This window comes from Strix uralensis, chromosome 23 (genome assembly GCF_047716275.1).
Source record: "Strix uralensis isolate ZFMK-TIS-50842 chromosome 23, bStrUra1, whole genome shotgun sequence".
NCBI lineage: Eukaryota > Metazoa > Chordata > Aves > Strigiformes > Strigidae > Strix > Strix uralensis.
The window spans coordinates 5,130,875-5,143,255 of record NC_133994.1 but is presented as its reverse complement, the minus strand read 5'-3'; the positions used below and the strand labels follow the sequence as shown (position 1 = coordinate 5,143,255).

The following is a 12,381-nucleotide window of genomic DNA, read 5'->3' as shown; positions in this document are numbered from 1 at the left end:
TACTCCTACACCTATTTCTACATCCTAAGAAATGTTGGTGGTCTAATGGTCTTGCTTCTAAGTACGTGGGAGAAAATGATATGTAAATAGGTTTTAAATGTACTAAAAACTTTTTACCAACAAAATTTCATTTAGGAAAAAAACCCCAAAACACTGTTTACTGTTGATGCTGTTGTATCTCTGAAAATGGATGAGACTTACAGGTTTTTTTTCCCTTTAAAGAGCCGTGGCCTGTCCGTGAACTTCGATTGGCATAAGAAAGCAGATAGTCAAGAATGAGCAAAACTACGGAGTGTTAATAGGTGAGAAGAAACCAAAGATCAGAAAAATAACTGAAAAACATTAGTTGGTAATTGAATTAAGGAGAACACTTTTCTGACTCTGGGATTTATTTTCAGACTCAGTGCTGGGGAAGCATTATGTAACAAATGCTCAAAAAAACGAAGAAAGTTAATTTCTTGTCTGCTCGTTACTGGTGATTTGACAGAGTGTTACAGTGCTTATGTATGGTTTAAATGTCAGTTTGAATTTAGGAAGTATAATCATAGCTCTTGCTTTTCAGTAAGTATTTTCAAGGTTTTACGGAATTATCAAATCTGCCAAGCCTATTTTTCTTTTTAAAATATAACATAGATATATAATTAATGCTACCTTAAAAAAACCCAAACAAACCCCACAGCCTAAAAATCTCATCTGGGGATAAACTGCCATGAAAAAACCCCTAAAAATTTCAACTTCTTGAATTATTGGAATTCTTGTGATTTGACTAAATCAGCTACTGATTGGGGAACAGGGATGAAGCCAATAGATTTGTACAGCTATTGCACTTGTCTTAGGATGTTTTGTTTCCTGCTGATATATAGACCAAGAATTTATTTGATTTTTCAGAAAGTCCATTTTCTCTATGTTATGAGGGCAACTAACAAATATGGAAGCAACTTAAGTAATCAACTCTGTTTATGACTATGAGCAAGCTCTGAAACTTTCTGACTCAGTTTATCCTTCTGTAAAATCAGTTGACTGCTTCACAAGAATGTTAAGATGTTTAATTAAAGTGTAATTGTTTTGCTTCTGAACTCATCCAGGTCCTGATTCAATGCACATTGAAGTCAGTGAGGAGCTTTTAATTTATTTCATTGAGCTTTAAATAACTATACATGTACCCACACCCATGTACACTTAAAGAAAATGTGACCTAAATTTTTGCAGCAGAGTTTCTGTAAAGGAGCAGCATAAATACTGAAACAGTGGAAGGTGAACTAATGATGGAAGGGTTTTTGTAGAAATGAGAAGGGGATAGTGCAACTGCGGTGATCTCTGGTGCCATACTAATGGAATTTTAATAGAGTTTCCTAACTTTGAGTGTGCTGGATCTTCTATGGGAAACTGAAAATTTCATTGTGTCCTGGCAGCTTGCTCAGTTGGTCAGGAGAGGCAATATCAGACTTCAAGATAAACACAGTTAACTGAATGTTTATGCAAAAACGATCAGCAATAACACACTTAAAATATAATTACCTTTAAGAGTTGATGCCAAATGGAGAAAAATGGGAGCATTCACATCTGCTTAGCTGCTTTTTTTCAGGAATGTCTGTAGATGCCAAATAATACTCATTGGTTTATATGGAATTCATGAAAGGTTTTTCTTAACTTCAGAGGTCGAAAACACCAAGTTTTTTAAACAGAACTTCTATCACTGAAAATTTGGTCAGCAGCTACAGGGGACTTGGTAAAATAAACCTTTCACTGTTCACATAAAACTGTTTGCAACGGTTTTCTTAACGTTTCACTGTCATGATTGTTAGTTCATTAGCTCTTACAAAATACATTTTAAACTTTAAATAAAATTCCGTACATGTCATCGCACGTGTGAGGAAATACACTTTTGGCACCTTCTTTTCAATACATCCATTTCATTGTTCTTTTCTTGGTAGCTGCAATTTTTAACATAACTGCTATAAGCTCCTTCCTTTTGTTGAGAAACTGAATATAATAAAGGTGTACTGTAATTGTACTAACGGTTTGGGAGGTGCAGAAATCTGTCTGCAACGTCAGTAATTCTCTTTTCCCCATTCTGCCTTAAATTGGTGGTTGTGCATGCAGTCCTGCTCATGGAAACTTTCTGAAGTGGTCTGAAATGTTACAGTAGTTTTAACTTGTAGAAGGATCAGCCTTGTCTTGAGCGCTGTTGTTAATGGTCTCTGGGCTAACACCTTTTGTTACTATTGGTATATATTGGAGTTTGTTTAATCAAAATATATATTGTTGCATCTGCATGATGCCCCCATTAGTAGGGGAGCGATTGCCATTTATCCTGTAAATGCACCAAATTTTATGTATATAGGAGATCCTAAAACAGCAATCACTTTTAAGTATTTAACTGCATTAGTGTTGATCTCTGAATAAATCAAACTTGCCACACAATTCCACATATAGTTTTCCATGCAGCTCAGCCTGGTTGTCTTTAACATATGTGCGTTCTCAGTTTTGCCTGTGATTCTTCTGGTTTTCAGTGTGCTCTGAAGTTAATCAGGCCTAACACGGATTGGTACTTGATGTAACCCTTCAAAAAGCCCTGTAGTCAGTAGTTTATTTTTCTCCAGCCTCTGTGTGTGTGTGTGTTTGTACAGTAGTGCTGAAGGGATATTTCTGCTGTCAAACTAATGACCTCATACAGGTTTATTTCACAGTTCAGGGATAATATAATGAAGGTAACATTCAGAATTGTGGCTAGGGAGGAAGGAAATTGCATCCCTTTTCCTGAGAAATAGGAAGTCTCCTGAAGGCAAGATTTCCTTCCTTGTAATCCTACTTTACCAAAAAATATAGAAAGCAAAATGTCTGTGGTAAAATTGGTGTGTAACTAGGAATTTGTTTTAAATTTGTGAACGTTAAAAATCCTCTCAAAATTGACAAGGATTTTTTTTCCTTCCTCCTCTCTCCATCAGATATCTTTGCAGCATGGTCTTGTTTGGTGACCTAAAGAAGGTAACAAAAATCCTTTTCTTGTGCTTTTTGTTTTTAATAAGTCCTTCAGAGAAGAGAGGAACTGGCTTACTTTTGCACATATGATTAAAACAGCTATTTAGACCAGTTTACGAAAGACTATCGAGGAAGGTTCTCAAGGAGTATTATTTTGTGAAGGCCCTAGCAGCAGGGGTCTCTTGCCCATATTATCCAATAATATTCGTGGTGTGAACAGATCACTGAGGCGGCTAAGGTTTTGTGTTGTGGTTAGTGCAAAAGAGATGATGAGGAAAATATTCATATTAGACAAACAGTCGTTAATTCTTAGTTCAACTTTCAGCAGAAGCTGTTAATAAAATACCTCTTTAAATGGATTAAAAAAATTAAACCGTACATTGATTCAAAACCGAAACCATTTCTTTGCTTTTTTGGTTATGCAGAGCATCCATGAGGAAAGCAGCACAGAAGATTCACCCCCCCCCCCCCCCCCCCCAAAGAGGCAAGATAAGTAGGTGTCATAAAGGGTGTATTTATGATATTTTACAGCAAATTTTATTGATATATGAGGCCAGAACAATATTTCATGTTGTTGTCTAGTGGTTAGGCAATTTTGGTAGTCAAGATCTATTCATCTAAGTCTGTGGTCCTAACACTGTACTTTGATACAGTATTGCAAAATATTAAAATGCTAAGTAGTCACCAACTAATAACAGCTCACATTTTAATTGCTTTTTAAAAAAAATCTAGTTAGCAATAATCTCTCTACTGTAAAAGATCTGTAGGCATTTTCAGTGTAAAATGTATATGATCTGGCATTAATGATGTTCAGATGTCAGTATAAATTACAGGGCAGCATAGGTCACGTTTTACATTGAAAGCTATCTCTAACATGCTAGGCATTTGTAGAAAGATACTATGTTGATGAGTACCGAAGAAATGCCTATAAATACAATGGTGCCTCAGTGAGTGGAATAGTGGAGGGAAATCCTTTCAGGAGGCATTACTCGTGATGTCTGCCTTTTCTGGTTAAATATAACAATGCAGTGTGCCTAAGCTGCTGAGAAGTTGGTCACTAGACCACAGGCAGTTAGATTCTAAATATGGTACTTGCGGTTTTTGGGGGCTTTTACTGCATACTTGTAAATGGAAATTAAATGTTATTGTTGCTTTAACTGCTTACAGATACTTACTGGAATTTTGCCTATTCTGATTTTAGACTGTAATGGTTTATGATTGGTTAATAGTGTTGCCTTTTTGTTGACGATGACTGCAACATCAAGCTTTTTGCACTAGGTGTAGTTTAATTTCAAAAATCTGAATACAAATGCATATTAATGAAATTATTTGTTTGGAAACATACCAAATACTGAAGTGCTTTTCCAATAGCACTGCTGGTAATTCTGAATGTGTCCTTGTTCCTGCGTATTTCTGTTTCCTGTTCCATTTCAAGCCACTTGAGAATTACTGAAAAAGGCAGAAAAAACATTCTGCACCTTGGGCATATACACATACTTGCATCAATTTTGACATTGTACTCTGTTGTGTAGGCATGGTAGGCTTATTTTAGCTTCATTATGAAGACTGAGCCAGTTTCTTGCTTCTCCAGTCAACTAATTCTTTATCCATGTTTATGCTTCATGAGTGTAGGGTGTTTGTCCCATGTAGTAAGTTATTTTTGAGTCTGAGTTCAGTTTCTGTAATATAAATGGCAGTCTTCAGGAAAACCCAGTTTTAATGCTAATGATCTGTAAGTCTTCAGAGAATTGAGAGTCCAGTGTTACCACTTCTTGCAGAGCTTCTTTGAAAACGTGACTTTGGTCATAAAGCTGACTGACATTACAAGAAAATGAAGTGACCACAATTAATGGTCTTGATCTTCCATGTGCATGTTTTTGTATTGGCCTTGGTTCAGTTTCTGCAATGATCATAGAATAGACGTGCTGCAGGAGGCTCTGTCATTGGTGTCAATAATTAATAGTCCAAAAATATGGTACTTCATAGGTGGAGGTGTTATATGGGTACATACTTGTACAATGTGTGTAGCGTGCCTACCATATAAAATGGGATAGATATATTGAAAATAGTTTGTTGATTCTTGTAGCCTGTTGATAGAATTTTTACCTATTATTGGTGTTCCTTTTTTTCACTGGTTTATGATTCAAGTTCAAATCAGACTATGACAATAAAACTAATTTCTTAAGAACAAGAAGGCATCTCAAGTTTGTTATGTCTGTGTGCTGGAAGCTTCATTTTCTGTTTCTGAAGAGATAGGGTGTTTACAGAACCATAGAAAGCATTGCTGTACAGTTTTGTTTTGATGATGGACACGTAACACTTTTTTTACAGCAGTAATTCTTTTGTGTGGGATACCTGGTAGTTAAAATCATTGGCTATCTGTCATTAGTGCCTAATTTCCTGTCTCAAAGATTTGTAGCTTTGTTATAAATAGGGGAAGAGGTGCACGAGCCTCTGAGATGCTAATGATTAGGACAAGAGCAGCACTCATCAATCCAGCTGTTGAAGACCATCTTGAGTAAAGTAACATTCTTGTAGAATTGTTTCTTTGACAGGGATAGAGTTTGTGTATAAACTGCTGTAGCTAAGTGTTGTCACTTTTTAAAGAATTTCTGACAAATTCGTCTTTGAAGTGTGAATACCTTTGTGAAATGAAAGCCTTTTTTTTAAGGTTTTGTTGCTGTTACTACATTTAATTTCAGAGGCTTCAAGTTGACTGACGTGAACTACCTAAAAACCTGTGCTGCCTCTTTTAACTGTGAGATACGATAGATGTCTTCTCTTTGAGAGATTGCTGCTGTGGTAGGGCAAAAAAAATAATCTGGTTTGTGTGTGTCTGAAGGTCAGGAGGCAAGCATTAATTTCATTTAAATGGTAGTTATAATGGTAGGATTTATTTTTTTTTTACAGTTAGCTTGAGCATTGATGTAAGAACTGTTGTAGTATATTGGGAAGCTTTTTTGAATGCATTTCATTACTACTTTTGAAGTCCTTTTGAAGCTCTGAAAGGTGATCCAGCACTGGGGGGGGAAAAAAAAAAAGTGCTTGTTTTTATAGATTTTTTTTTTTTTCATGTCTAAATGGCAGTCCTTTGCGCTGTTTCCTGTCTCTCTTCAAGACTGTACTGTTTTGTTAAAAATTTAAATCTAACATTTAAGAGATGCAAACCTACCACTGGAGTTCCAGCGGTAAATTGACCAAAATCTGACACTGGGGTTCAGATTCTAAAGTCAGCTAAAAGATGGTACTGAGCATAGAAATGAAGACAAAAAAAGCTCTTATTAAATATTTCAACTCTTACTGTTCACCTATAAATAGGTAGCTGTTATGAATTCTTCATTGTCATATCCCTCTGGAGATGGGAATTAATCCAATCTCCAGCTGCCTGTGACTGAAGGTCATGAGTCAGACTGAATTAGAGGAAAATTTGCAGCAGGATTTTGCAGACTCTGGTTCCTGACTTCAGGTTTTAGGCTCCAGCTTGGAAGGTTTTTAGGGCTCTAGCTGTTCTCTGTAAAATGTCATTTGAAAATTAGCAAGGCTTAAAGGTGCAGCATCCCCTTGCAGTTACAAGCTTCCCAGTATGACCATGTTTTAACCACTGAAGTACTCAATAGTGTAACTGTGGAGGCTAATAGCTTAACCTTGGATAATGATATCATAGAGTTGAAGGGACCTCTTCATGCTGGCTGTTAACTCAATTTGTGTAGTGCAAAGGAAACCTGCAGCGGTTGGTTTTATTCACCATAACTCCTTATCTGAGCTTTTATAATTCTATCCCATTAATTGAGGTTTTTAGCTGCCTTGAACAGAATCAGACAGATACAAGGAAAAAAAAATGTAGCAGAACTAACTCCAGTTGGATTTCTTTTGGCTGTAACTGGAAATGATACAAGATATTAAAGAGGTAGTCAGCTGTGACATATTTTAAAGAGCTTGCCAGATGGCCACTGTACCCTGAATTATTAAGACCCAATATATAAAACATTACATTTCCTGATAGTTTACTGCCTTTTTCTTTTTTTTTTTTTTCCTTAATTTAGGCTGTGAAAATTCCTCAGTTTCACTTTTATTTTTCCCATACCAGTAAAACGTGGATGTTAGGAATTTCAGCATTACAGAGGACTACAGTGTTGGGGGGAATATATAATTTGAAGGAACAAAAGCTTGTGTTGCTTTCTCATTGCATTAAATAACCATGTCTTTAAAAGTAAATGGGATGCTTAAGTAGTTTGCCTTATGCAAAAATTACAAACATAGCATTTTTTAGTGTGTCTTTTTTTTCTTCTGTTGGGATGTGAAATTTTTTTAGCTTTAAAGGGATGATGGGAGGGTAGTCAGAGTAATTTAGAAGTTCTTTATTATGAACCCATCTGTGGCATTGTCCAGCAGAGAAGCCCTTCCAGGTTTTGAATTCATGAGTATAGGCAGAAGTGAGGGAAATATAGTTACGAATCTGTAATCTTCACTTGCTATGTGTTAGAATCCTCCTCTACTGGAAGCATTCAGTTAAAACAGCTCTTACCAGTGAGCTTGAGTTTGCTTAGGAGCTGTTTCCATCTGTTTGTAAAACAGACTACTTAAACAGAGTTTGAGTACAGGTTTATCCTGTCTACGTTTTTTTGAAAGTGAAAACATGGTAGCTGATGATCTAAATCTAGTTAGGAAAAAAAAAAAAGGGGGGGGCAGCTAACTGCAAAGGCAATATTTTTTCATTACACACTGTTGTGTCCAGGGTCAGTAATTGAAGAGAAGGCTGGTACGGTATTTTAGTTCATTTTTGGAAGGGGTTATATTGTATTTTCATTATAAACTTTTCAGGACAAGTAACAATGTGGAGAGGTAGGATAGCATCTCTTAATGCTAATGGAAAAGTTAAATGTACTTCATTCCCTTCTATTTTGGTAACATACTTGTAAAGTAGTCCAACTGTTTTTCTGTGTAGACATACCTACATCATCTGGTTCCATAACCATGTCCAGTTTACTCTCATCTCTAACTTACTGCCTTGCTAGAAAGTGTCATTTCAGTCTATAGTGTTTTGCATGAAGGTGCCAGGATTGCACGTCCTCTTTCCACAGCCAAAAAAGATCAGTTTGGTAGGCAGGCAAACAGAGACCAAAATGGGGATGTCAGGCGTGCTTAACTCTGCCCAGTCCACATGTTGGGCCTTGCAAAGCAGAAGCATTCCAGTGATCCTCACCCAGCCCTTCTGTAGGCAGCATGGGGGATCAAGTGCTGTAGAACAGGACAGCTTTTCCATTTGTTTACTGACCAACCTCATTTACTTCTTGGGAAAGGGAGGCAATGTTTTTCAACTCAGATTTATTGCTTTGGCAAAGCTGGGCTGGCAGTTTGGGCTGTAATATATAGATCTTTCTCATTTATTATTCTGTCTTGTGAATCATTAAAAATAAACGAGAACTAAATTTCATTCCCTATGCCTGCCAAACAAGGGAAAATTAGGTGACCCAATTGTGTCCATTTGCAGTGTATTGGTTGCAGCAGGACAAGTGTGTGGGATTTAGTCTTTTAACATAGTTTAGTGAAGAATGTAATCACTTCATATTTTTAACTCCAGCTTTTGAAATGCACAGGTTAGTCTTTTTTGTGAGAAAGGAATAAAGTCATTGGAGAGTATACTGTGCTTGGCTGCAAAATAGATAAGGTATCGGCAGCTCAAACTTCCCTGTTGGCTTTGCACATCTGCCTCGCCCTTACCTGGAGAGACCAGTTCCAGACTTGATAGATCAGTGCATTCTGTATGGCTTCATCAGCCTTTGGCATCTCTTCCTTTAGTGCTAGTGATTCAGGACACGATGACCAGAAATCCACCCAAGACCTCAGTATTTCTTTGCTTAGGCCAGTAAGTACCAGTGAATGTATAACTGGGCTTCTGAATAGCTTTGGCTATGGGTTCTTTTGAATGAACAGCTTTCCAGTTGAGTCCTGTTAATGCTGTGGGGATTCCTTCAGTCCAGTACACAGCAGTTCTTGTTTTTCTATCTCCCCGTCTGGCTCTTTGTGCTGAAAATACAGATTGAAATGTTCTTTCAGGGAAAGTTTCTCATATGCAATACAATACATCTGGCAAGAAGAGGTGAGTACATTCTGTGTTTCAACTATAAACAGTAGGATTCATTAGTGCTGTTGATAAAAGTTTGTTTACGATGTACAGGATGTGCAAAATTTGTTTTTATCTTTGCTGATCAGCTGACATTCAACTGCCAGCATCCTGCATTTGGCATGTTGTATCCTGATGCTGGTTCAGTTTCCTTACGCTGTTGTAATTCAGTCACATGTACTTTAAAAACATGTTTCTTTTCAATTAGCATGCCTTACATTTTAGCTTAAGTCATTTAACGTAGCAACGTTGGAGGAAGCAGCATGCTCTCTTAAGTGATAGAACCTAAAGCTAAGACTTAGACCTTTTTCCATCTCCCATATGGACATCTCTGAACCTGTAAACATTACTTCAGTGCTTTTAAGTTTTTCTGTATGTTAAAAAAAATACTCTTTGTAGCAGTCTCTGACCCAAGTATAAACCGTTGTAAGGAAGTAAAATTATTTAGGACAGAATGATAAGGATAAATTCAAACTAGAGTCTTTGTGCTTAGAATAGTTTTCATTTCATTTCCGTGGTAAAAGACCTTGAATGGTTTTATCTGTTCTTAAATCCTGTCTGGGCTGTAAGCCCATTGGGGCAAGAATAATTTTCAAGTTTGAGAAATGGTTTTACGTTCTTGTATTCTATTGACACCTAAGTTGGAAAGTGTTAAGTTTGGTTTTTTCCTCATCAAGTCTTCTTCTTCATTGTGGGAGGACATGGTATGAGTTAAGCTTTGACAGAACCTCATGACCAGGTAGAAGTGCTTTCTGTGATAGAAGTGCTGATTGGTGTGATGAGCCTGAGCAGCTGTTAGTAGTACCTGTAGTACCTGCGTAGGTGTAGAGAGGATTGTGTGAGGGTAAAGTGGTACAGACCTACTTGAGTCCTGCAGCATTAATAGACTCCATGAAGCAGTCACCACTTGTTTAGACAGAGACAAAAAACTGGAACTGAGCGTAGGCAAAATAAGCAACGTTCTGACCTTGCAGGAATAGAAGGTGGATATAGGTGAGCAAAGAAGCAGAATTCAGAGCTGGTAATTGCAACTGAGGCAAAGAATTACCTGACCTGAAAAACTCTTCAGGGATGGATCATTGAGTAGCACACAGGTCTACTGGGACTCTTCAGATTGTGAGCAGAACTTGTGCTAGTAGTGATTCAGCTGTTCCTCAGCTGTCTTGCTAAACTCTTTCTCGTATTTTGCACTTCTTCCCTCCCACCCCCAAAATACACAGTTGCAAAATATTTTTAGATCTTATTTCTTAGGGTGCGTTAGAGATGAATGTGGAAATGTTCATGTGTAGTTGAAAATGCTGGAAGTGTGAGCTGCTGTTTAGAATAGATTGGAACAAGTTGGTAGAAGAACCTTTGTGTGGGTTTGGACAGGTCACCGGACCTTTTAGTCTTATTTTATTCTCATACTTCTAGGAAAAAGTAATGAAACCTGGCTTTTTTTTTTTTTTTAACTCCAGTCATTTTTGGAGCGTTTAGCAGTAAGGTGCTTGTTATTCAGAGGATGTGCCCTGTAGTTTAGCAGAGAAGTTCTCAAGTTCTGGTGTGCAACCTTGATGTTGATGTTCCACCTATGTACTTGTTGTGACAGTGGTGAGGTGAGTTCAGCCGCATGGATCAGACAAAGACAACATGTTTTGAGTGCTGCTGCTGGCTTGGAGAGGGACTGGACGTCTGCTTGAAAGCGAAACTGTGTGATACAAGCCTTCTGGCTGGTCATGAAAATGGTTTGTCTGTGGAGGCTGTTCATTTCTCAGCTGAATTCCTCTGAATTTATAGGGTTAGGAGAACATTTGATCTTTGTGCTTGGTGTTAAATAACCAAATTTTCAATTTGGGGTGTGTGTGGGGAATTTTAATGGTAACTATAAATATGCTGTTACTGTCAGTAGGACAGAAGTGCATCCCAGAAGTGGTTACTTCCCATGCTCTAATCCTTTTCTTTAGGAAGGAGTCCACAAACTCAGTTGTGTGGTGAGTATTTGTACAGTGGTGGAGGTGGGGGGTGGCTCTTTGAAGTCCATAGAAATGAGAACAGCAATTAGTTACTGCAAATGGTCCTGTTGTCAGTGCTGTAGATAATCTTTCTTGGGACTGCATTGCATATTTAGAGGGCAGGAACAGTGGGAACTAATTAGTGAGGTAGGGCTTAAATAATCCTTTCAGAGCAGGCAATTTCTCTCCTCTGGAGAGGTGAAATGATTCTTTTAAGCCATTGATAAAGCTCAGCTGCTTCCAACACTTGTTAGTGAGAGACACTGTAGAGAACCTGCCAGTGAAGCGAGCAGGTATTTTGGATTCAGCATTTTTCTGATGAACCTGGTGTACAGAACAGTTGAGCAGCTCTAGCTACTCCTGACTTGTTTCCCTGCTAGTAATGACATCTGCATGGGGTGGTGAACAGCCGTGAAAGGAATTGAATCAGTCTAGATCTGCCTTCGCTTGTTGGCCACAAAAAAACCCAAAGAGTATGTTCGGTAAATTTAGGCTGGACTTCATTAACAAATGGTGCAGGTATGCATATCTTCCCTAATCATAAACTTTTAATTAAGTACAGCAATTTACGCTTCTAGCTGCAACGCTGCCCTGAGTAGCAGGCACTTGCTGTTTCATTGCACCTTACAGAGCGCTTGAACTGTCACTTAATTTGTGAGATTGAGCTGCTTGTCTCGGAGGCTACTCTGATGGATAGGAAGAGTTACAAATTCTTATCGTGCCCTGATACGCAGTGTCAGTTGTAAAATATGTTCAGAAATATGTCATGAGTCTAAAAACTATGTCTGTAACTGTTAACTGTTGGTGACTGAGCAGTGAGCTTGGTCTGAAAAATTCTGCACAAAGGGTTTTCCAGCCTAGCTTTCAAGTGCCTGTCTTCGTAATTGCTATATTCAGATAACATGTGCATAGTTGAAAACAATAATTTTGGTCAAAATCATCATGCTTTACATTTCTCCCTAGTTTTCCTCAAATCTTTGGTAAGCTACGCCTTTTTTTTTTTTTTTAAATGAGAAGAAATTACATGTCATGACATTTGTTGGTTTTACCGGGGAGTTGGGATTTATGCTGAAAAATTCTTAAAGAATGCAAAGCTTGAATGCATTCCATTCTCAACTGATTGGGAATGTCATTGGTATGGTCAGGGTGTAAATCTTGCAGATGAAGAACGGCTTGACCTTTAAAAAACTTACTCTTTAAAAATGAAAAGGGTCTACAAGCTCCAGACAAGGCTACAGTTTTAGAATTTTGGCTAGACCATGTCCTAAAGCAGACTGTGATTCA

The 12,381-nt window shown here is 37.7% G+C and overlaps 1 protein-coding gene across 1 annotated transcript in view; it reads left to right on the top strand.

The window, feature by feature from the left end:
- CTNNBIP1 (catenin beta interacting protein 1) overlaps positions 1-12,381 on the top strand; it is a 33,156-nt gene that overhangs the window by 3,846 nt on the left and 16,929 nt on the right. Inside the window, exon 2 of the mRNA XM_074892755.1 lies at positions 223-302. The gene's annotated coding sequence lies outside the window, so the exon portion shown is untranslated. The remainder of the gene's footprint in view (positions 1-222; positions 303-12,381) is intronic.